This window comes from Dryobates pubescens, chromosome 20 (genome assembly GCF_014839835.1).
Source record: "Dryobates pubescens isolate bDryPub1 chromosome 20, bDryPub1.pri, whole genome shotgun sequence".
Lineage (NCBI taxonomy): Eukaryota > Metazoa > Chordata > Aves > Piciformes > Picidae > Dryobates > Dryobates pubescens.
In genome coordinates this window covers 7,493,451-7,517,757 of record NC_071631.1, presented here as the reverse complement: position 1 = coordinate 7,517,757, position 24,307 = coordinate 7,493,451, and positions in this window count along the sequence as shown.

Genomic DNA, 24,307 nt, shown 5'->3' with positions numbered 1-24,307 from the left:
CGTGCTGAGCTCGGCAGCAGCCGAGGCTGCGAATCCCCAGCTACAAAGGCAGAGCCGCGCAGGGAGGTCTCCCGCACACGCTGCCAGCGCCGCTGCCAGCGCCGCCGCCGCCGGCGGAGCAGCGCCCAGAGCCCAGCGGGCTACGGGCACCTCCCGGGACCCCGGCACCCCCCGAAGGACCACCGAACCGCCCCCAAGGACCTCGGAGCCGCCTCCAAGGACCTGGGAGCCACCTCCAAAGACCTCAGCACCACCCCAAGGACCTCGGAGCAGCCTCCAAGGACCTTGGAGCTACCTCCAAAGACCTCAGCACCACTCTAAGGATCTCAGAATCACCCCCAAGAACCTCGGAGCCACCTCCAAAGACCTCAGCACCACCCCAAGGCCCTCGGAGCCGCCTCCAAGGACCTTGGAGCCACCTCCAAAGACCTCAGCACCACTCTAAGGACCTTGGAGCCGCCTCCAAGGACCTCAGCACCACTCTAAGGACCTCGGAGCTGCCTCCAAGGACCTTGGAGCCACCTCCAAAGACCTCAGCACCACTCTAAGGACCTTGGAGCCGCCTCCAAAGACCTCAGCACCACCCCAAGGCCCTCGGAGCCGCCTCCAAGGACCTTGGAGCCACCTCCAAAGACCTCAGCACCACTCTAAGGACCTTGGAGCCGCCTCCAAGGACCTCAGCACCACTCTAAGGACCTCGGAGCTGCCTCCAAGGACCTTGGAGCCACCTCCAAAGACCTCAGCACCACTCTAAGGACCTTGGAGCCGCCTCCAAAGACCTCAGCACCACTCTAAGGATCTCAGAATCACCCCCAAGAACCTCGGAGCCACCTCCAAAGACCTCAGCACCACCCCAAGGACCTCGGAGCCACCTCCAAAGACTTCAGCACCACTCTAAGGATCTCAGAATCACCCCCAAGAACCTCGGAGCCGCCTCCAAAGACCTCAGCACCACTCTAAGGATCTCAGAATTGCCCCCAACCACCTCGGAGCTACCTCCAAAGACCTCAGCACCACTCCAAGGACCTCGGAACTGCCTCCAAGGACCTTGGAGCCACCGCAAAAGACCTCAGTACCACTCTGAGGATCTCAGAATCTCCCCCAACAACCTTGGAGCTGCCTCCAAAGACCTCAGTACCACTCTAAGGACCTTGGAGCCACCTTCAAGGACCTCAGCACCACCCTAAGGACCCCAGAACCGCCCCCAAGGACCTCGGAGCCACCTCCAAAGACCTCAGCACCACCCTGAGGACCTTGGAGTCACCTCCAAATACCCTGGAACTACCTCCAGGGACCTGAGAGCCACCTCCAAAGACCTCAGAACCACCCACAAGTACCCTAGAGCCACCTGCAAGGACCTCAGCACCACCTCCAAGAACCTCAACACCAGGAGGCAGGGAGGCTGTGCCCTGCCTTTGCTGCCAGGGCTCCCCGAGGCAGGTGGACTGTGCCCCTTCGGTGCCCTTGCAGCTGCCAGCAGACAAGGACCACGCTGCCAAGCTGCATCTGTGGGGACAAGAGAGGAACTTCCCCAGGAGCCATGGGGCCGAGCACTGGCACTTCCCCAGCCCCTGGGGGGCTCACAGCACCTCTGGGATTCGGTTCCCCGGGCTGTGGGTGGTCTGGAGCAGGCAGTGCCCGGGCACGAGACGTGCTGCACGCAGGGCTGGCACACAGCAGCCCCTGCAGCAGCTCAGGGGCTGTGTGGCACCAAACCAAGGGCAGCCCTGCGAGCTGGCACACGTGGTGCTGCCCCGCTGTGCCCCGACACCGGACGCGGTGAATGAGCACAGAAAGAGGCATTTTGCCTGCCAGCTGGACAGGACAAAGCTTTATCCCTGTCCCCACACCACTGCAGGGCCCTGCAGCCCTGCCAGGAACATTCCCAGCCTGCCCCTGCCGCTGTCCTCTGCCTGTTACAGAGCCAAGGCTCAGCCCTCGTGGGGCTGCTGTGGGCATCGTGGGTCTGTGCCGGGATGGCATCTGCTGTGCCCATGGCCAGGTGAGCCCAAGGTGGCAGAGTCACAGATTGCAGTGGGTTGGAAGGGACCCTCAGAGGTTACCTTGTGCAACCCCCCTGCAGGCAGCAGGGACATCTCCAACTGGATCAGGCTGCCCAGGGACGCAGCAAGGCTGATCCTGAATGTCTCCAGGGATGAGGCCTCCAGCACCTCCCTGGGCAGCCTGTTCCAGAGTCTCCCCAGCCTCACTGTGCAGAGCTTCCTCCTGAGGTCCAACCTAACTCTGCCCTGCTCCAGTTCCAAACCATTGCCTCTCATCCTGTCCCCACAGTCCCTTCTGAACAGTCCCTCCCCAGCCTGCCTGGAGGTCCCCTGCAGATCTTGAAATGCAGCTCTGATGTCTCCCTGGAGCCTTCTTTTCTCCAGGCTGAACAGCCCCAACTCTCCCAGCCTGGCCCCACAGCTGAGGGTCTCCAGCCCTCTGATCATCTTTGTGTCCTCCTCTGGACCTTCTCCACCAGCTTTTCCAGCCAGGCCACCCTGTGCTTCTATCTCCAGCCAGAGCAGATCTTTTCCACCCAGGTGATTCTGGATGCTGTAGCCCAGACTCATGGGTGGGCAGCTGACCATGACCACAGCTCAGGGCTGGGCTGTCACCAGCTGGGCTTGTGTCAGCCTGCCCCCAGCTCAGGACCCTGCTTTAGAGCCTCCCCAGGGAGCATGGCTGTCCCTGCAGGGCTGAGGCTGTCCTGAAACCACAGCTGGAGCTCTGTGTGATGTTCCTGTGGGCTTTGTGCACCCCAAAGCTGCCAGGCTCAGGCAGTGATCCTTCTGTGACCCCTTGGTGGGTGGCTGGGACCCCCTGCAAGCCCTCACTGTGTGGAGGGAGGCTTGGGCAGAGCGTGACCTGTCCTCAGCTGACTGAAGCTACACTGAAATAACCCAGCCCCAGCCCAGCCAGGCTGCCAGGGCAGCCTTTGCATCAGCTCCCTAAATTAGAACAATGCTGAAGTGAAGCTGGCACAGGCACAGTCCTGGCACTGGAAGGGAGGCAGGAAGGACACCAGCAAATTCCCAGGCCCCTTTCCCAGCAGTGGCTCAGGCTTTCTGCAGGGTGAAGAGGCTCCAGGTCTCTGGAGATGGGGGACAGAGGTCAGGGCTGTGGCTGACAGCCCTGCTGTTGGCTCAGCATCCCCCAGCCCCTCTGCCAGATGTGCTGCTGCTGCCCACCCAGGTGTGCAGCCCAGGGGCAGCTGCCTGCTCGCAGGCAGAGAGGGCACAAGTGCTGGCACAAGTGGCTCTCACTCAGCTGAGCTGCAGCAGCTCTCCTGCAGGATGCTGCCTCTTTTATTCCCACTTCACAGGATCCAGAATCCGAGGATCCCAGCATGGAGGGTGTCGGAAGGGACCTCTGGAGCTCATCCAGGCCAAGCCCCCTGCTCAGGCAGGGGCACCCACAGCAGCTTGCCCAGGATCTCAGTGTCCAGCTGGGGTTGGAATCTCTCCAGAGAAGGAGGTTCCAGCACCTTCCTGGGCAGCCTGCCCCAGCACCTCCTCATTTCATGCCTGACATGAAGGGGTTGTGACTGCAGTGAGCCCTCCAGGCACTGCTGGTGCCCCTGGGGAGAAGATCCTCCTCTGAACGACCTCCCTGACCCTCTGCAGCCTGTGTGGCTGAGTGCTGCGGCAGGGATGGTCCTGCTGCCTGCGGGGGGGGAGGCTGGAGCAGGAGGCAGAGGCTCCCATCCCAGCGCTGCCCTGAGTGACATCCAAGTGGGGAGGGTCTGGCCTGGAGACAATCTCCGTCTCCAGCAGCGCTTTGAGCCAGCAAAGGGCATGTGGGGACAGCTCTGCACGTGGTCTGCAGCAGTGGGAAGCGCTGCCTGGATCTGTGGGGGTCACAGCCAAGCAGGGATGGTTCCCCAGCTCAGAGGGGCAAAGCACAGCAGCGCCCTGCAAAGGGCCTGCTGCGGGCAGGGAGCACCTGCTCCCCCCTCGGCTGCTCGGCTGGCTTCAGCCCTCAGCCTCAGGGCTTTGGAAGAGGGCACTTGGGAGGACTGTGGTTTGGGCAGTGATGTGAGGAGGCATGAGAGTCCCTGTGGTGTCTGCTCCCAGGGCAGGGGATGGAAGATGGCTGTGCTAGGACCCTTCTGCAGTCAGCTGCTAGGTGTAACACATCCTGGCTTCCTCCTTTCCTTCCACACACTGAGGGTGGTGCTTGCAGCCATCGTGGCCCTGAGAAAGGCTGGGTGGTGGCTGTCACCCTGTCACTGCCTCTCTGCCACTGCAGGTGGCACTTGGGATGCTGCCAGGCCTCTTGTGCCGTGGCCCTTGTGCCCCAGTGGCATCATGAGCAGCATCCATCAGACCTGGTCCCCACAAGCTGGACCCCACAAGATGCACAGCCTGGCAGAGGGGACACTTGTTGGCACTGACCAAAGATGCTTAGAGAGGCTGTGCCATGGCTGGGGCTAGCAGCCTGGCAGGGAGGAGGCAGGAGGTGAATGGAGGCAGGAGTAGGCAGAGATGTGCAGGGCTAAATCCATGCACTGGGGTGAGGGCAGAGCAGAGGGTAAGGCTCCTCTCAGGACACCCCTAACTGCCCTGGAGAGTGGCACGGTGGTGATGCCACCACACACAGCCAGGTAAGATGCCTTGAAAGGCATCATCTGTACAGTGCCTGAGGGACCACAAAGGTCAGGAGCAAATGAAGTGCTGGGTTTGAGCTCCAGGAGCAGCAGCAGCTTCTCAGCTGGCTCACCACAGGCTCCTGCCACCCTGGGGTGGCACTGGGGTGGCACGGCAGGGACCCTCCAGCGCTCACAGTGATGAAAGCCAGCTTCAGAGTGCCCACCCCCTGGAGGAATGTCCTTGCTGTGGAGCACGGTCCAGCCCCAGCCAGGATGAATGCAGAACACGAGAGAGGTTTGGCAGGAAAAGGCTCTGGGGAAATTCCAGCCTGGCGGAGCAGAGACCTCGGCACGCACAGGAAGGGGGCTGGGACCCTGCAGGCAGGGACTGGGCAGCAGCATTGTGATCTTCCCTCCCCCCCCATCCCCCACCCTGGAGAAAAGGAGAAATCAGCAGGAGGTGTTCCCCACGGAACCGTTTTGATGTTGGAGGAGAAGCCAAGAAGCCATCGTCACCCGCGGCAGCAGCAGGCACTGCCAGCCTGCCTGCCATGTGCAGGGCAGATGGAGCAGCCTGGGGGGGCGGGGGGGACCTGCCACACTGCCACCAGCACCACCAACCCCTGGCAGCAGGGCAGTGCCAGCTGATGACAAGCAAATTGCTGGCTGCTTTTAGGGGTGTAGAGGCTCTCCTGGAGTGGCATTAGGGAACTGGGTGCCTGGCGTGGCAGGGTGCAGGGTTTGCCCTGCCAGCCCTGCAGGAGTCAATGGGCATCGTGTGGAGGGCTTTGGAGGATGGGCAGAGCTGAAGCTGAAGTCCTGGGTCCTTTGAGGCTAGGATTTAAAATGATTTTCCACTGCATGTGCAGCTTGAAACAAGCAGAGAAACCCTAAGCTGCTTCTGCCCTTCCTCCAGTGGCACAGAGGGTCACAAAGGGCTGCACCAGGCTTTGGAGCAGCTTCTCAGAGCCCTTCCTGCAGCGCTGGGACCTGCAGAAATCCATCCTGCCTTTGAGAGTCCTCAGCTGCCCCGCTCAGCCTGTCTGGTTTGGCTGCACAGAGCCCATGTCTGGTCCTTCACCAAGCAAACCTGAAGGTCCAGTCTGATCTGCAGAGGTCTCAGCCCATGCCTGATGTGGTGCTGGAGCTTTGGTTAAGCTGGGAGATGGTTTGAGTTGCAGAATCACTACAGTTGGATCATGGAGTCTAAGCATCTGGCTGAGGTTTTGCTACCTGGACCTCTACCAACCCTGTGCAGAGCCCAGATGTGGGTGGGGGGAGAGGAGCAAAGATTCATAGCATGGTTTGGGCTGGAAGGGACCTTAAAGACCATCTGGTGCCAACCATCTACTTAGCATCCCAGCACAGCAGCTCCTCTCAGCACAGGCTCACAGAATGCTCTGGGTTGGAAGGGACCTCCAAAGCTCATCCAGTCCAACCCCTGCACTCAGCAGGGACATCCTCCCCTGGATCTGGTTGCCCTGAGCCCTGCTGAGCCTCACCTTGAGTAGCTCCAGGGATGGAGCCTCAACCACCTCCCTGGGCAACCTGTTGCAGTGTTCCAGCAGCCTCCTGGTGCAGAACTTGTTCCTCACATCCAATCTCAATCTGCTCTGCTCTGCCCACCCTGTTGTCTGGGTTTTCTGTCCTGCCTGTTGGGCTGCCCTGAGCTGGTTAAGTAAGCCATGGAGAGGGCAGAGGCTGAATTCTCTGCACTTGGATGCCCCAGGCAGGTCTGTCCTGCCCAGGGGAGCAGCAGGGTGCCAGACCCAGGGGTTTCTCTGCCCCAGGTTGGTGCTGCTGGCTCAGGTACAGTGAGGCATCACCCCAGCCCTGCTGGGAGGGGACAAAGGGTCCTGCAGCCTCACCAAAGCCCAGCCCTCCCTGGCCTCAGCTGCTGGAGGCAGGTGGTGAGTGAATATTTCTCCTGATGCTCAAAACAACCAGAGAAAAAACTGGAGCTGTGGCGAGAAAGGTCAGAAGCCACCAAGGCTTTTGAAGGATGTGTCCTTTAGAGGCTGCAGCAGGCTCTGTGAGCTCTGCCTTCCATGGCCTGCACTGGGAACCTCTGATGCTGTTGGAGATGCTGGGAGCTGCTGCCCCCAGCCTCCTGTCTCCATGATCTGAAGATGACAGCAGCTGGGGGGCAAATAAGTGAGCTGTGGGGGCTCCAGGCCAAGGCAGCTGCTGAATCCTTAATGAGAGGCTCAGCCCAGCGTGGTCCCTGCCCAGCTGGGGACTGCAGGGAGGTGCACAAAGGGCTGGGCACAGCTGGCATGAGCTACTGTCCCCATCAACAGCTACTGCCTGCCAGGTCAACATCACATGGCAGTGCTGAACCAGTGACAGGCTCAGCACAGCCTGGTCCCTGTGACAGGGTGGGGGAAGGCTCCACGGGGCAGAGGCACTCCCATGGAGGAGCAGGGGAAGCTACATGGAGAGGGTGAGAGCACTGGGGGGAGACAGCTCTGTGAGTGCTCATGGGACTGAGCTGCATGGGGCAGGAGGGGCTCCAGGGTGAAGGAACAGGTGAGGAAGTCCTGCACAAACCCTGCAGACCCCAAAGGTTTCTGCTTTAGGCAGCAGCTTGCTGGGCACATCACTGCTCCTGGGGCCAGCTCCAGCCTTGGGGATGAGATCTGCAGCTCCCTGGAAGGAGGCTGACAGTCAGGTGGTGGTTGGGCTCTTCTCCCTAGGATCAGGTGATAGAAAGAGAGGAAATGGCCTGAATTGTGCCAGGGGAGGGTTAGGTTGGAGATGAGGAACAATTTCTCTGCTGCAAGAGTGGTCAGGGGCTGGCACAGGCTGCCCAGGGAGGTGGTGGAGTCCCCAGCCCTGGAGGTATTCATGGAACCTGTGGCCATGGCACCTGGGGCCGTGGTTTGGTGGCCATGGTGGGGTTGGTTGCTGGCTGGACTGGGTGATCACAGAAGGCTTTTCCAAGCCAAGCAATTCTAGGACCAGCATGGGCAGAACCTCAAGCAGAGCTCTGGCACGCTGCTGATGGCTCACTGCAGCCCAAGCAGCCCTGCAGTGCTCCTTGCTGGTGTCAGCTCTGCCGTGCTCCACCCCGGGAGCAGCTGCATCCCCGAAACAAGCCAAGCCAGGAGGAGCCCTGCAGAGCAGGAAGGAGGCCTCCTCCCTCGGTGCAAGCACAGCCAGCACCACCGGCCCCTCCACGGGCTTGCCGGGAGCTGGAGCAGGCAGCGCTGAGCCTGCAGGCTCGACCTGAGCAGGCTGCTTGCGTCGCCGGCCTGACCTTGGGCAGGGGTGGGCAGGGGAGGTCCGGGGTGGGCAGGGGAGGTCCAGGCTCGGCCGTGGGTTTGCCGTTTGCACCTGCGAGCCCAGAGGCTGAGCTGCTCTGCACCTCGGAGCTGCTGCTGCTCTGCACCTCGGCGCTCTCTCCAACCTGGGCGGTTTCTTTGTGCCTTAAACAGCAATTAGGAACAAAAAGCGGAGCTGCCTGTGCCTGCGAGCTGCTCTGTCTGCCGCCTGTCTCCCTCGCCGCGGTGCTCGCTCTGATTTCCATCTCATGCATATCTTATTTAACATTCTGGAGACTGTTTGGAGTGCCCCAATATTTTACAATAAATTGCTGCATGTAAAAAGACTTTAATGTCACATTCTGTTACCCTGACTGGTAAAAGAGAAGCGAAATCTTCAATGGGGCCAGCGGAGCAGAAGCAATCACGCAGAGGGAGGTCCTATTAATGTGGATTACGTTTCATTATCCCAGCGCCGCGTGTCAGCCGGCTCCGCATCAGGCCTCCCGCAGCACATCACAGCAGAATTAACTCCTTCTGACCAGCCCGCAGCCACCGCAGCTCCCAGCACCTCCGCTCCTCCCGGCCCCGCCGCCGCCGGCCCGGGACGCGTCCCCGCGGCTGCCGCGCATGCTCCTGCCCGCCGCATGCTGCTGCTGCCCGCCGCATGCTCCTGCCTCATGCTCCTGCCCGCCGCATGCTCCTGCCCGCCGCATGCTCCTGCCCGCCGCATGCTCCTGCCTCATGCTCCTGCCCGCTGCACGCTGCTGCCCGCCTCATGCTCCTGCCTCATGCTCCTGCCCGCCGCATGCTGCTGCCCATGGCATGCTCCAGCCCGCTGCATGCTCCAGCCCGCTGCATGCTGCTGCCCGCTTCATGCTCCTGCCTCATGCTCCTGCCTCATGCTCCTGCCCGCTGCATGCTCCTGCCCGCTGCATGCTCCTGCCCGCTGCATGCTCCTGCCTCATGCTCCTGCCCGCTGCATGCTCCTGCCCGCTGCATGCTGCTGCCCGCCTCATGCTCCTGCCTCATGCTCCTGCCCGCTGCATGCTCCTGCCCGCTGCATGCTACTGCCCACCTCATGCTCCTGCCTGCTGCATGCTGCTGCCCGCTGCATGCTGCTGCCTGCCACGTGCTCTTGCCTGCTGCATGCTCCTGCCTGCCGCATGCTGCTGCCCGCCTCATGCTCCTGCCTCATGCTCCTGCCCGCTGCATGCTCCTGCCCGCTGCATGCTGCTGCCCGCCTCATGCTCCTGCCTCATGCTCCTGCCCACCGCATGCTGCTGCCCATGGCATGCTCCAGCTCGCTGCATACTGCTGCCCGCTTCATGCTCCTGCCTCATGCTCCTGCCTGCTGCATGCTCCTTCCTGCTGCATGCTCCTGCCCGCCTCATTCTCCTGCCCGCTGCATGCTCCTGCCTGCTGCATGCTGCTGCCCGCCTCATGCTCCTGCCTCATGCTCCTGCCCGCCGCATGCTGCTGCCCACGGCATGCTCCAGCCCGCTGCATGCTGCTGCCCGCTTCATGCTCCTGCCTCATGCTCCTGCCCGCTGCATGCTCCTGCCCGCTGCATGCTGCTGCCCACCTCATGCTCCTGCCTGCTGCATGCTCCTGCCTGCTGCATGCTGCTGCCTCCTGCCTGCTCCTGCCCGCCTCATGCTGCTGCCCACTGCACACTCCTGCCTGCCTCATGCTCCTGCCTGCCTCATACTCCTGCCCACTGCATGCCCAGCCTGATGCAGGAGTCGTTCGTCATTGGGATGTGCTGCCCAGGGAGGTGGTGGAGTCACCATCCCTGGAGGTGTTCAAGAGGGGATTGGATGTGGCACTGGGTGCCATGGTCTAGTCATGAGGTCTGTGGTGACAGGTTGGACTTGATGATCTTTGAGGTCTCTTCCAACCTTGATGTTACTGTGATACTGCTCCTGGAGCCAGCTCCAGCCTTGGGGATGAGATCTGCAGCTCCCTGGAAGGAGGCTGCAGTGAGTTGGGAGTTGGTTTCTTCTCCTTAGGATCAGGTGATAGAAGGAAAGGAAATGGCCTGAAAGCCTGCCAGGGAAGTCTGATCTCAAATGCCTCCAGGGATGGAGCCTCCAGCACCTCCCTGGGCAGCCTGTTCCAGTGTCTCCCCAGCCTCACTGTGCAGAACTTCCTCCTGAGGTCCAACCTAACTCTGCCCTGCTCCAGTTCCAAACCATTGCCTCTCATCCTGTCCTCACAGCCCCTTCTGAACAGTCCCTCCCCAGCCTGCCTGGAGGTCCCCTGCAGATGCTGAAATGCAGCTCTGAGGTCTCCCTGGAGCCTTCTCTTCTCCATGATGATAGAGAGGAATGTGTGTGGGAAAAGCAGCCAGGAGAGGGGATGTGAGGTGATGAGGATTGGGATACAAAGAGCCTGTGCTGCCAGTGCTACCTTCTCCCAGCTCCCCAGCTCCATGAGATAACTCATCAGGGGAGTCAGCCTAGTGGCCTGCTCCCTCTGAAGGTCTCTCCAACCCCTGGGTAGTCAGAATCATACAACAATTCAAGATGGAAAAGGCCTTTAAGATCATTGATCCAGCACTGCCAGGGCACCACTAAGCCATGTTCCTCAGCACCACATCTCCAGGGCTTTGAAACCCCTCCAGGGATGGGGACTGCCCCACTGCCCTGGGCAGCCTGGACCAGGGCTTGATGTCAGGGAAGAAATTGCTCCTCATGCCCAATCTAAACCTCTCCTGGTGCAACTTGAGGACCTTTCCTCTTGTCCTATCACTTGTTGGGTCTCTGCAGCCCCTTGGCTGTTCTCCTCCCCATCCTCCTGCCAGGAGGTTCTCCCTGGCCAGTCCTACAGAGCACTCCCTGGCTCAGGGTGTGATGCATGAGAGAAGCATCCTCATGGTGGGGAAGGGGGTGTGGGGAAGAGGAGGGATACTGCAGGCTTGGCTCAGCCACACAGCCCATGGGGGAAGGGAAGCTGAAGGGAGCCACCAGGTCACGGAGGGGACGAAAGGAGGCTACAAGGAAGGAGAAAACTCTTTGCCCTCAATTCCAGGTGGCCTCAGCAGGCTTTTAGCTTCATGTAAGGACCTTCTGCATCACTCCTGTTGCCCTCCACTTGGTTTCCTTTTCCCCTCCCAGGTTTTTATCACCTGGATTCCCTTCTGCTTGCTAAGTATGGAGCCAAGCTGGGGCCTTTGGAGATTTGTGCTTTGGCTGTGGATCCTCTGTGAGTCTGGGTGACTTCTGCCTGCAGCTGTGCCCTTTCTAAGGTCACTGTGCTCTGAGCACCTGTGTCATTACATTACTTTTGTGGTCACAGCTCATTACTTTGATTGCCAAATGAATGCTTGGTTCAGATGCTGTCTGTGATTCACCACGAGGGTTGTGAGACACTGGAACAGGTTGCCCAGGGGAGCTGTGGAGTCTCCATGCCTGGAGGTGTTCAAGGCCAGGTTGGATGGAGCCCTGAGCAACCTGGGCTGATGGGAGGTGTCCCTGCCTCTTTAAGGCCCCTGCCAAACAAAACCATGCTGTGGTTCTATGATTGGAAGGTCACAGAGGACAATGCTAACACCCTGAGCCTCCACTCTGACTCCTGCTCCTCATCCCAGGGGCTTGGTCCTATGGGAGCAGCAGGATCTGACACAGGAATGTTACACCCACAGCAGGCTCTGGAAACACACACAGCACACACAGGGTGCAGTCAGATCACAGAATGGTTTGGTTAGAGATCATCCAGCCCCAGCCAGGGATCTGCTGGAGAGGGCCCAGCAGAGGGCTGCAAGGATGCTTAGGGGTCTGGAGCACTGCCTGGGGAGGAGAGGCTGAGGGACCTGGGGCTCTTTAGTCTGGAGAGGAGAAGAGGGGATTTAATAAAGGTCTATCAATATCTGAGGGCTGGGGGTCAGGAGGGAGGGGACAGGCTCTGCTCACTTGCTCCCTGGGACAGGACAAGGGGCAATGGATGTAAGCTGCAGCACAGGAGCTTCCACCTCAACACAAGGGGGAACTTCTTTACTGTGAGGGTCACAGAGCCCTGGAGCAGGCTGCCCAGAGAGGTTGTGGAGTCTCCTTCTTTGGAGCCTTTCAAGGCCTGTCTGGATGTGCTCCTGTGTGCCCTGAGCTAGACTGTATGGTCCTGCTCTGGCAGGGGGGTTGGACTGGATCATCTCTTTGGGTCCCTTCCAACCCCTGACCTCCTGTGCTCCTGTGCCTGCACTGCTTTCTGGTACAGTTTCCAGGGGGAACTTTAGCCTCGATGCTGACTGCAAAGGCTGAAAGTAGAAATTCCCTTGGGATCCCAAAGGAAAAAGGATGCTAAGGTCTATAGAATTCATTGGCTTGCTAATGGGACATGGAGCAGTGGCAGAAACAGTTCTTGCTCTTTTTCTTCTCCTGTCACTTCTGCTTGCAACTTTCCTCTCTCTTTCCTGTGGCCTTGCCAGGGCATCTCTGTTCTGACTACTGTGTGAGGTACCAGGAAGGAGGGAGGGAGTGGGGGAGCTGAACAGCCCCCCTGGATCCATCCAGGGGGGTCTGAGGAGTTCCTGTGTTGTTTCTGAGGTGTCAATACCTCTATCTTGTACATCTCTTGTGTGTTTGGTACATATTCATTGCATAGCATGCCTCTAGATTGGAGTTTGCCTGTAAGTAGAGCATCATTTGCTTCCATCCCAAACTGAGCTGCTCTGGTGATTTATTTTGGGGGGGTAGATTCTCCAAATTAGCTGGGAGGGAGTAATTTCAACCCACCCCAGAGGTGGCACATCCACCAGGGTGGAAGTTTAGGCTGGAGGTGAGGAGAAAGTTCGTCCCAGAAAGAGTAATTGGCCATTGGGATGTGCTGCCCAGGGAGGTGGTGGAGTCCCCAGCCCTGGAGGTGTTCAACAAAGGCTTGGATGTGGCACTTGGTGCCATGGTTTAGTTGTCAGGAGGTGTTAGGGATCAGGTAATAGGTTGGAGTTGATAATCTCTGAGGGCTTTTCCAACCTGGTTGATTCTGTCTGCCTGGGACTGGCAGCACAGGGCTGGCTGCCTCCCCAGTGCCAGCTCCCAGTTCTTCTGCCCCTCAGCAGTGCAATGTCCAACCAGGTCCCACCTCCAGGGTCTCCAGGAGCTCCTCACACCACCCCTTGGCAAGGGCAGTGGAGTGGCAGTTGTGGGGCTGTGGCTTGGGGCAGGGGATGGCAGGAAGCCCAGGCAGGGGGAAGTCCCCAGGGTGCTGGGGCTGCTCGTGGGGTGGCAGAGGATTTCTGCTGGGGGAGGAGAGAATCCTGAAGAGATTCCCTGGTCTGTAGCAGGCAGAGCTGGGTGAGTTTGCTTCCAGTTTCTGTAGCTTTGGTTTGTTTTCTGTCCCAGCTTTTCACATCCTCTCTGCCCCTGTCTCCTCTGGTGTTTGTTTTCCCCTCTTGTGGTTTTGAGGGATTGAGGCTTTTCTACAGCAGCAATTAAAGCTGGCTTAGGAATTTCTTGGGTTAGGAATGTCATGGGGGGGGGGAGGAAACACCTCATTTTTCAGTTCTGTCCATTTCAAGTTCCCAAACCTCCCCCACCCAGCTCTGACCTGAGGGCTTCCACCAGTGCTGCAGCAGCAGGAGGGTGATGTGGGGAGGTGCTGGTGCTGGGGAGCACTGTGGGCACAGAAACTTGTTGAGGTGGCATCTCTACACCCTGAGAGTGCCCAAACCCCACCTGGCATCTCCTGAGGTGCTCCCACTCCAGGCTGGGCCCTCTATGGCGAGCAGGGGTTTGGGGGTCAGCAGGCATCCCATCTGCTGCTCCCCCCGCACCTGCCTCCCCTTCACTTCTTCCAGGCTTTCAAGGGCTGTATTAAAACATGAAACAAGGATCTGTTTATTTCCCTCTCCATCCCTCCCCTTCCTTTCCTTCTGTGCCTCCCCAAGTGCTGCAGCTCATGTCCTGATGTTCTGGCTCTGTCCCCACCACCATCCCCAGCAGGTCTGGTCCCCACCCTGGCCCCTCACGCCCACACTGCAGAGAACCTGCAGCACGATGAGGGCTTGGGGAGGGAGGGGGCTGAAGCCAAGGCCAACAAACACACACAGCAGGACATCTCCATGGCCCAGGGATGGGCTGAGGAACAGGGAGCAAAGTGTGCTGGGAGGCGGAGGAGCAGGAGGAGGAGGGAGAGATCCTTTGCTCTGTCCTTACTGAGGCTGCAAAATCAGAGAGTCATGAAACCGTTTGGGTTGGAAGGGATCTTCGAGATCATCTGGTTCCAACTCCCTGCCATGGGCAGGGACCCCTCCCACCAGCCCAGGATGCTCAGGGCCTCATCCAGCCTGGCTTTGAACACCTCCAGGGAGGGGACAGCCACAGCCTCCCTGGACAACCTGTGCCAGTGTCTCCCCACCCTCACTCTCAGCAATTTCTCCCTCTTCTCCACTCTCAATCTGCCCTCTCCCAGCTCAAAGCCATTGTCTCTCATCCTGGCACTCCCAGCTCTACCTGGACCTCTACCAACCCTGTGCAGAGCCCAGATGTGGGTGGTGGGAGAGGAGCAAAGATTCATAGAATGGTTTGGGCTGGAAGGGACCTTAAAGACCACCTGGTGCCAACCATCTACTTAGAATCCCAGCACAGCAGCTCCTCTCAGCACAGGCTCACAGAATGCTCTGGGTTGGAAGGGATCTCCAAAGCTCATCCAGTCCAACCCCTGCACTCAGCAGGGACATCCTCCCCTGGATCAGGTTGCCCTGAGCCCTGCTGAGCCTCACCTTGAGTATCTCCAGGGATGGAGCCTCAACCACCTCCCTGAGCAACCTGTTGCAGTGTTCCAGCAGTCTCCTGGTGCAGAACTTGCTCCTCACATCCAATCTCAATCTGCTCTGCTCTCCTCTCAAACCCTTGCCTCTCATCCTGTCCGTCCCTCTGCAGCCTTCTTGTACTTCCACCCATTCAGTTCCAGTCATCCAGATCATGTTATCCAGACACTGAGCTGTAACAGCAGCAGCAGTAGTCCTTGGTCAAGCACACCATGGGACAGCCTCTTCTGGGGACAGATGGGTCAGAGCTGGCTAGAGCAGGACACACAGAATCACAGAATCATTCAGGCTGGGACAGACCCTTGGGATCACCAAGTCCAACCATTGTCCCTGCTCTACAAAGCTCACTCCTAAACCACGTTCCCAAGCACCACATCCAGGGCCGGTGACTCAACCACCTCCCTGGACAGACTCTTCCAGTGTCTGTCCACTCTAATGTCCAGCCTAAACCTCCCCTGGTGCACACCCTCATGCAAGACTGGCCTGGATGGTCCATGTCTGTGCTCACACTAAGGCTAAGCAGGACCCAACAAAGCTGAGCAGGACACAGCAAAGGTGAGCAGGACACAGCAAAGGTGAGCAGGACCCAGCAAAGGTAAGGAGGATACAGCAAAGGTAAGGAGGATACAGCAAAGGTAAGGAGGACTCACCAAGGCTAAGCAGGATCCAGCAAAGCTAAGCAGGACCCAGCAAAGCTAAGCAGGACCCAGCAAAGGTAAGGAGGACACAGCAAAGGTAAGGAGGATACAGCAAAGGTAAGGAGGACTCACCAAGGCTAAGCAGGACCCAGCAAAGCTAAGCAGGACCCAGCAAAGCTAAGGAGGATACAGCAAAGCTAAGCAGGACTCACCAAGGGCAAGCAGCACCCAGCAAAGCTAACCAGGACACAGCAAAGCTAAGAAGGACCAATCCCACCATCCCCCCCATGCCCCCATCCAGGCTGCCTCCCTGAAGCCGCCCCCAGGGCAGTCTCCATCCCGCTGGCCCCAGGCTCAGAGCCCCTTGGCTCCCGCTTTTGTGCCTGGCGGTGGCTGCCCTCCTGTTGCTGAGCGGCAGGATGGGAGGGGGGAGGGGGGCGAGCTGACCCCTGACATTCACCTAATTGTTGCCTCTCCTTGATTAGATGCAGCACAAAGCTGGTAAATGGATCAAATTAAATTTGAGTGGCGGCAGCACAGCTTTGGAACGCTGATTAGATTTGAAAATACCACATTTAAATATCTTAGCATTTGTGGGGATTAGGAGAGAGAGAGAGAGAGAGAGAGAGGGGAACACGAGCGGAGGGGGGAGCAGGGGAGGGGGGTGGTGGTGGGAGAGAGGCAGTCCCCTCCCTTCCCCCCCTTCCAACTGCTCCGTGCCGGGATGCCCACCCTGGGCCCTCCCCCCTGCCCCCGGGCGTTGGCAGCAGCTCTTCAGCCTGGCACCTGGAGGGGCTCTGCTGGGCTCCTGGCTCAGGCACATTGCTGCAGGTTCATCTGAGGTTCAGCACCGTCGCATGGGATGAGTTTGCTCCTCCAGCTCCCACCACCGAGCTGTGTGTGTGTGTGTGTGTGTGCGTGTCCCACCCTCCTGCTCCTGAATGTCATCTGGAGTGGCAGAGATTTACGTGCGCCGGGAGCGGCCGGCGGCGGCTCCAGCCCTTACATGGGAAAGAAAGCTGCAGCCTGGGCAAGGAGGCGCTGCAGGCTCCCAGACCCCGAGCCCTCCTCCAGCCTCCGACACCCAGGGGTCAGCCGGCCCCTGTCAGCCACGGACCTCAATGCGCTGGGGGCCACAAAACCCCATCCTTGCCCCTCTCCCGCCGGCCCGGCGCTGCAGCGCTGTGGGGGCAAGTCCAAGCCCCCAGTGAGTGCTGGGACTGGGCTGGTGGGGGGGCTGATCCTGGGCAGGATCCCCTCCCAGGGCTCCCTGAGAGCCCTCGGGGGAAACGGTGCAGTGATGCAGGGCTGGCTGTGTCTGGAGGGAGGGAGAGGAGGATGGAGGAGGGGGTCCAGGGCTGATTCCTCTGTGGAAGGTGCTGGGAGGTGCTGGGAGTCACAGCTGCTGTCACTGGTGGGAGTTTGGCTGATGCTGGTTCTGAGGGATCACACTGAGCTTCTGGAGGAGGTCCAGAGAAGGGCAATGAAGCTGGGGAAGGGTCTGGAGTGCAGATGTTGTGAGGAGCAGCTGAGGGAGCTGGGGGTGTTCAGCCTGGAGAAGAGGAGACTGAGGGGAGAGCTCATTGCTCTCTACAGCTCCCTGAAAAGAGGCTGCAGTGAGCTGGGGGTTGGGTAATAGGGGAAGAGGAAACAGCCTCAAGCCCCAGGGGAGGTTTAGGTTGGACATGAGGAACAATTGCTTTCCCCAAAGAGTTGTCAAGGTCTGCACCAGGCTGCCCAGGGCAGTGTTGGAGTCTCCAAGCCATGGAGCTGTGGTGCTGAGGGCCATGGTTTGGTGGTGCCCTGGCAGTGCTGGGTTAGTGTTGGACTCAGTGATCTTAAAGGATTTTTCCAACCAACCTTAATGATTCTGTGATTCCATGATTGATGCTGGAAGCGCTTGGGGGATGCACAAATGAGCTCCTGCTGAGCTCTGCCAGTGAGAGGGACATGGGAAGCTGAAAGCTTCTGCTTGGAGTGGCAGCTGCTGGGCAGCCAGTGCAGGACCTGCCCATGGCCAGAACTGCACCACGCAGTGACCCAGAGGGAGCCTGGAGGTGCAGAGCCAGGAGTGTGGGGATGGACTCTGTGCACCTGAACGCTGCCTGTGCCATCTGCAGAGAGCTGCACAAGTGCTGCAGTGTCCCTGTGCCACTGCATGTCCCAGCCAGGCTGTGGGCAGCAGGGGCAGGGAGAGGATTCTGCTCCTCTGCTGTGCTCTGCTGAGACTCCCCCTGCAGTGCTGGGGCAGCTCTGGGGTCCTCAGCACTGCACAGCCAGGGAGCTGGTGGAGGGGGGCCAGAGGAGGCCACAGCAATGCTGGGAGGGCTGCCAGGAGCCCATCTCAGTGCCTCCCAGCCGGGCTCTGCTGAGCCTGAGGCACAGGCTGCCCCTTCTCTGCTGAGAGGCCAGGCTGGGAGAGTTGGGGCTGTTCAGCCTGGAGGAGAGAAGGCTCCAGGGAGATCTTCTGGTGGCCTTTCAGTGCTGAAAGGGCTGAGCAGAAAGCTGGGGACAGAGTTTTGAGCAGGTCCTGCTGTGATAGGACAAGGAGGGATGGTTTGAACTCAAAGAGGGAGACTCAGACTGGAGAGAAGGGAGAAATGTTTGACACTGAGGGTGCTGAGAGCCTGTCCCATGTTGCCCAGAGAGGTGGGAGCTGCTCCATCTCCCAGATCAGGTTGGTTGGGGCTGTGAGCAACCTGGTCTGGTTGCAGCTGTCCCTGCTGGCTGCAGGGGGCTGGACTGGAAGAGCCTTCCAAGTCCCTTCCCGGGCAGAGCTGTCTGTGCCTCTGCAGGCAGCAGCCGGGTGCTGTGCGTGGGACGCTGGGTGCTGAGCAGGGCTGTGAGGACGTCACCCGGGCACAGACACATCCTTCAGGGGTGCACAGGAGGCCAGCCAGCACTCTGCTAAACAGAAACATCTGGGGCACATCTGGCTCCCATCAGAGCGGCTCTGAAGAGCTTTAGAAGAGCAAGAGAAAGGAAAGAGAGAGCAAGGCTCCTGCTGGGGCACTCCTGAGCATCGCAGCACCTTGCACTGAGTCCAGCCCCGGCCCGGGGCCAAGCCCCTGCTCGCCTCCTTCCAGCCTGCTCCAGCCAGGAGAGTTCCAGGAAAGGCAGAAGTGAGATTCAAAGGAAACCATCAGAGTGGGGCAGGGGGGAGGAAGGGAGGAGCAGCCAGGGTTTGCTGGGGCTCTGTGCTCCCAGCCTGCCTGCGGCGAGCAGAGCTGGAGCGACTGGGAGTGCTGGTGGCAGGAGAGCTGGGAGAGGGCCAGGAGCTGCCTTTGCAGAGCTGTCCTGAGGAGGAATGGCTCCAGCCTGGCTCCAGAGGCCAGCTCTGCCACGCCATGGAGCCTGGCCATTGAGATGGTAAAGGCAAGCTGTGGGGTGCAAGTCTGTCCTCACAGTGACCAACCTCTAGCTGCCTATCTGCCACCAAGGCTCTCAGGTGGCCTTGGAGACATCTCCAAGCATCCTCTTCCTTTTGGAGAGCATAGGATCACAGGCTCACATAATGGTAGGGGTTGGAAGGGACCTCTGGAGATCTTCAAGTCCAAGCCCCCTGCCAGAGCAGGACCACAGAATCCAGCACAGGTCACACAGGAACACATCCAGATGGGGCTGGAAAGTCTCCAGAGAAGGAGACTCTACAACCTCTCTGGGCAGCCTGCTCCAGGGCTCTGTGACCCTCATAGTGAAGAAGTTCCTCCTCATGTTGAGGTGGAACCTCCTGTGCTGCAGTTTCCATCCCTTGCACTTGGATGCCAGAGCTGGGGAGGACCCCAGGAGCCAGAAGAGCTTTATGGTTATAGCAGAGAATGCATTGAGTTGGAAAGGACCTTCAAAGGTCATCTTGTGCAACCCCTGCAGCGAGCAGGGACACCTCCAGCTGGCTCAGGGGCTAACAGGACCGGGGGGATGCAGCTGGCAGCAATAAACCCCAGCCCAGGGAGGACAATTGAATAGAGAATGTCCCACTGGCAGCTCTGGGCTGCAGCAAGAGAAGTGTGGCCAGCAGGGCCAGGGAGGGGATTCTGCCCCTCTGCTACACTCTGCTGAGACCACAGCTGGAGCTCTGTGTCCAGTTCTGGAGCTTCTGTTCCAGGAAGGATCTGGAGGTGCTGGAAGGTGTCCAGAGAAGGGCCACAAGGGTGAGCAGAGGGCTGGAGCTGCTCTGCTATGAGGACAGACTGAGAGAGTTGGGGCTGTTCAGTCTGGAGAGGAGAAGGCTCCCAGGAGACCTAATTGTGGCCTTCCAGTGTCTGAAGGGGGCTACAGGAAAGCTGGGGAGGGACTTTTGAGGGTGTCAGGGAGTGATAGGACTGGGGGGGATGGAGCAAAACTAGAAATGGGTAGATTGAGATTGGATGTTAGGAAGAAGTTGTTCCCCATGAGGGTGGTGAGAGCCTGGCACAGGTTGCCCAGGGAGGTGGTGGAAGCCTCCTGCCTGGAGGTGTTTGCAGCCAGGCTGGAGGTGGCTGTGAACAACCTGCTGTAATGTGAGGTGTCCCTGGCCATGGCAGGGGGGTTGGGACTGTGTGGTCCCTGAGGTCCCTTCCAGCCCTGACAGTTCTGTGATTCTATGGTTCTGACCTGTCCACACTGTTTCCATTAGGAGCAAATCACAAAGGTCCAAAAGTGCAGAGCCCAACCCAGCTGAGCTGACGGCAGGGCTGGGGCTGGGGGTCCTGGGGGTTCCTTCCCCCCGAGGCAGCAGCCATGCATCCAGACATGCTGCAGGGTGCTGGGTGGGGGTGCTTGGATCCCACTTGGTTGGTCCTTCACAGATCCTTGCCCTGAGCTGAAGGCTTTGGCTGCTTCCCTTCCAGGTGCCGAGTCCCAGGGACACCTGGAGGCTCCTGAAGCCCCGGCAAGGGCAGTGGCAGGTCCCCGGAGCTTGGCAAGGTCTGCAGGCCTGCTGCTGGCAGATCTGAGCCTCTGCAGGCGCTGGAGGGCTGAGCTGAGCTCTGTGGTTTCACGGCCGGGGCTGACACGCAACCCACAGCCAGCTCCAGCTGCTCCTCTCCCTGCCCCAGCCCTCTGCAGACCTCCCGGGGCTGAGCCAAGACATCTGCAGGGAACACGCAGGGACTGCTCCGGCTTCACGGCCTCTGCCAATCTCCTCCAGCAGCCTTCTTCCCCTGCCCCTGGCACCCAGGGGCACCCAGGGGCTCCCAGGCCACGGCTGGAGGACGCCTGGGGAGCCCCTGCTGGCCTTGGGGCTCTCCCATGGCCTGGAAGGGTTCAGGCTGGAATAGTTTGCAGGGGAGGGAAGGATGTGCGCCACATCTGCTGGGGATAAGCCCAGGGCTGTGCCTGCAGCAGGCAGATGAGGACAGGCAGGGCCCAAAAGCTCTGGGTGTAAGGAACTGGGGTGTGCTGGGGGTACTGGGGTGTGCTGTGTGTATTGGGTGTGTACTGGGTGTGCTGGGGTGTAGTGGGTGCTTTGGGTGTGCTGGGGTGTACTGGGTGTGCTGGGGTGTAGTGGGTGCTTTGGGTGTGCTGGGGTGTACTGGGTGTATTGGGTGTGTACTGGGTGTGCTGGGGTGTAGTGGGTGCTTTGGGTGTACTGGGTGTACTGGGTGTATTGGGTGTGCACTGGGGTGTTCTGGGGTGTACTGGGTGTGCTGGGGGTACTGGGGTGTGCTGTGTGTATTGGGTGTGTACTGGGTGTGTACTGGGTGTATTGAGTGTGTACTGGGTGTGCTGGGGGGTACTGGGTGTATTGGGTGTGTACTGGGTGTGCTGGGGTGTACTGGGTGTGTACTGGGTGTGTACTGGGTGTATTGAGTGTGTACTGGGTGTGCTGGGGTGTACTGGGTGTATTGGGTGTGTACTGGGTGTGTACTGGGTGTATTGAGTGTGTACTGGGTGTGCTGGGGGGTACTGGGTGTATTGGGTGTGTACTGGGTGTGCTGGGGTGTACTGGGTGTGTACTGGGTGTGTACTGGGTGTATTGAGTGTGTACTGGGTGTGCTGGGGGGTACTGGGTGTATTGGGTGTGTACTGGGGTGTGCTGGGGTGTACTGGGTGTATCGAGGGTGTGCTGGGGTGTACTGGGTGTATTGGGTGTGTACTGGGTGTGCTGGGGTGTACTGGGTGTATCGAGGGTGTACTGGGTGTGTACTGGGTGTATTGGGTGTGTACTGGGTGTTCTGGGGTGTACTGGGTGTATTGGGTGTGTACTGGGGTGTTCTGGGGTGTACTGGGTGTATCGAGGGTGTACTGGGTGTGTACTGGGTGTATTGGGTGTGTACTGGGTGTGCTGGGGTGTACTGGGTGTATTGGGTGTGTACTGGGTGTGTACTGGGTGTATTGGGTGTGTACTGGGTGTGCTGGGGTGTACTGGGTGTATTGGGTGTGTACTGGGTGTGTACTGGGTGTGTAGTACTTCTGGTGCCTGCATGTCCTTGGCTGTCTCCTGACCGGGAACTTGGGGCCTGCAATCTGATGGGTGTGGTGTGCCCTGCACCTAAGGTGGGTGCCATGGGGTGGGGTGAGTGCCATGGGGTGAGTGCCGTGGGGTGGGTACTGTGGGGTGGGTACTGTGGGGCGAGTGTCATCGTATGAGTGCCATGGGGTGGGTGCCATGGGGCGGGTGTTGTGGGGTGGATGTTGTGAGTTGGGTGTTGTGGGGTGGGTGCCGTGGGGTGGGTGCTGTGGGGTGGGTGTTGTGGGTTGGGTGTTGTGGGGTGGGTGCCGTGGGTTGGGTGCCATGGGGTGGTTGCCATGGGGTGGATGTTGTGGGGTGGTTGCCATGGGGTGGGTGCTGTGGGGTGGGTGTTGTGGGGTGGGTGCTATGGGTTGGGTGTTGTGAGTTGGGTGTTGTGGGGTGGGTGCCATGGGGTGGGTGTTGTGGGGTGGGTGTTGTGGGGTGGGTACTCTGTGGTGGGTGTTGTGGGGTGGGTGCTATGGGTTGGGTGTTGTGAGTTGGGTGTTGTGAGTTGGGTGCCATGGGGTGGGTGCTGTGGGGTGGGTGTTGTGGGGTGGGTACTCTGGGGTGGGTGTTGTGGGGTGGGTGCCATGGGGTGGGTGCTGTGGGGTGGGTGTTGTGGGGTGGGTACTCTGGGGTGGGTGTTGTGGGGTGGGTGCCATGGGGTGGGTGCTGTGGGGTGGGTGTTGTGGGGTGGGTACTCTGTGGTGGGTGTTGTGGGGTGGGTGCTATGGGTTGGGTGTTGTGAGTTGGGTGTTGTGAGTTGGGTGCCATGGGGTGGGTGCTGTGGGGTGGGTGTTGTGGGGTGGGTGCCGTGGGGTGGGTGCTGTGGGGTGGGTGTTGTGGGGTGGGTGCTATGGGTTGGGTGTTGTGAGTTGGGTGTTGTGGGGTGGGTGCCATGGGGTGGGTGCTGTGGGGTGGGTGTTGTGGGGTGGGTACTCTGGGGTGGGTGCTGTGGGGTGGGTGCTGTGGGGTGGGTGTTGTGGGGTGGGTGCCATGGGGTGGGTGCCGTGGGGTGGGTGCTGTGGGGTGGGTACTCTGGGGTGGGTGTTGTGGGGTGGGCACCATGGCATGAGTGTGTGCGGTGAGTGCCAAGCAGTGAGTGCCACAGAGCAGATGCCACGGGGCGCACGCAGCCTGCGTGGCTGTCACCCAGGTCGCGGTGTCAGATCCCCCCTGCACCCCCCGGCACGGGGTGGGGTCTGCTGGCTGGAAGCCTGCCTGTGCCCCAGGAGGCTCTGCCCCATCCCCTCCCCCGGGACGCAGGGGCGGCGCAGGGGCAGGGGCAGGCCGGGGGGGGGGGAGCGGGCGCCAGGCGGCAGCTGAGGAGCTGGGCTGGGAGGGGAGGGGTGGAGGGCTGGGAGGGGAGCAGCAGAGTGGATTTCTGCTCGAGTGGTTATTACTGCGTCGATTTGAGGAGACAGATGACGGCGGTGGCAGAGGAGGCAATAATTGAAAGCGCCATGAAACATTAATGAATGCCCAGGGACTGGATCAGGAGTTGTTAACGCTCACTTCCCTCTCCCTGGCTCCTCTCTTTTTAAAGTCAAAATTGTTCCACTGCCCTCTAGGCGAAGGATTTAGTTTATTCTTTTCTTTTTGTTCCCCCCTCCTCCCCTCTCTCCTCCTTTTTCTCCCTGATTTAAAGGTGTAGGCTCCCACCAGAGCAGCCCTGCCCTGCCTGCCTCATCGCAGCAGCTCTCCGCTGGCTCTTCCCCCACGGGGGCTGGGCATGGAGAGAGATTTGGGGGGGATTGGGGCTGGAATCAACAGGTTTGGGCCCTGCACTGGGCAGGGAGGGAATGGAGAGGTGGGGGGCGGCAGGGGAGCTGAGGTGAGGTGGGAAGTGGCAGGGGCTGGCTGCAGTGACAGTGCTGTGCCCTCTGCACACACATCTGGAGCTGTTGGAGAAGGTCCAGAGGAGGATGCAAAGATGATCAGAGGGCTGAGAACCTCCCCTGTGGGGACAGGCTGGGAGAGTTGGGGCTGTGCAGCCTGGAGAAGAGAAGGCTCCAGGGAGACCTCAGAGCAGCCTTCCAGTACCTGAAGGGGCTCCAGGAGAGCTGGGGAGGGACTTTGGACAAGGGAGTGGCAGGATGAGGGACAATGGCTTTGAGCTGGGAGAGGGGGGATTGAGAGTGGAGATGGGGAAGAAGTTTAGAGTGAGGGTGGTGAGGCACTGGTCCAGGGGGGCTGTGGCTGTCCCCTGCCTGGAGGTGTTCAAGGCCAGGCTGGATGAGGCTTTGAGCAAGCTGTGCTGGTGGGAGGTGTCCCTGCCCATGGCAGGGGGTTGGCACTGGATGAGCTTTGAGGTCCCTTCCATCCCAAACCACTCTGTGCAAAGCATCACACCCATGGGATAGGTCCCAGCCCTCCCGACCTAAGGGTAGACAAATTTCCCCTCCCACCCAGCCACAATGCTGCCTGCAGCTCATCACTGCCCAGAGGAGCAGAGAAAGCAGCCCAGGCAGCATCTCTCCACCAAGACAGCTTCCTCATGGGCTCCACAGATGCTCTCTGTGCCGTTCACCACTTAGTGAGGCCTTGGGGGCTGAGGAACAAAGAGCTTTTAGCAGAGCTGTCAGCAGCAGCAGGGAGGTCTCTGACCCGCAGGTA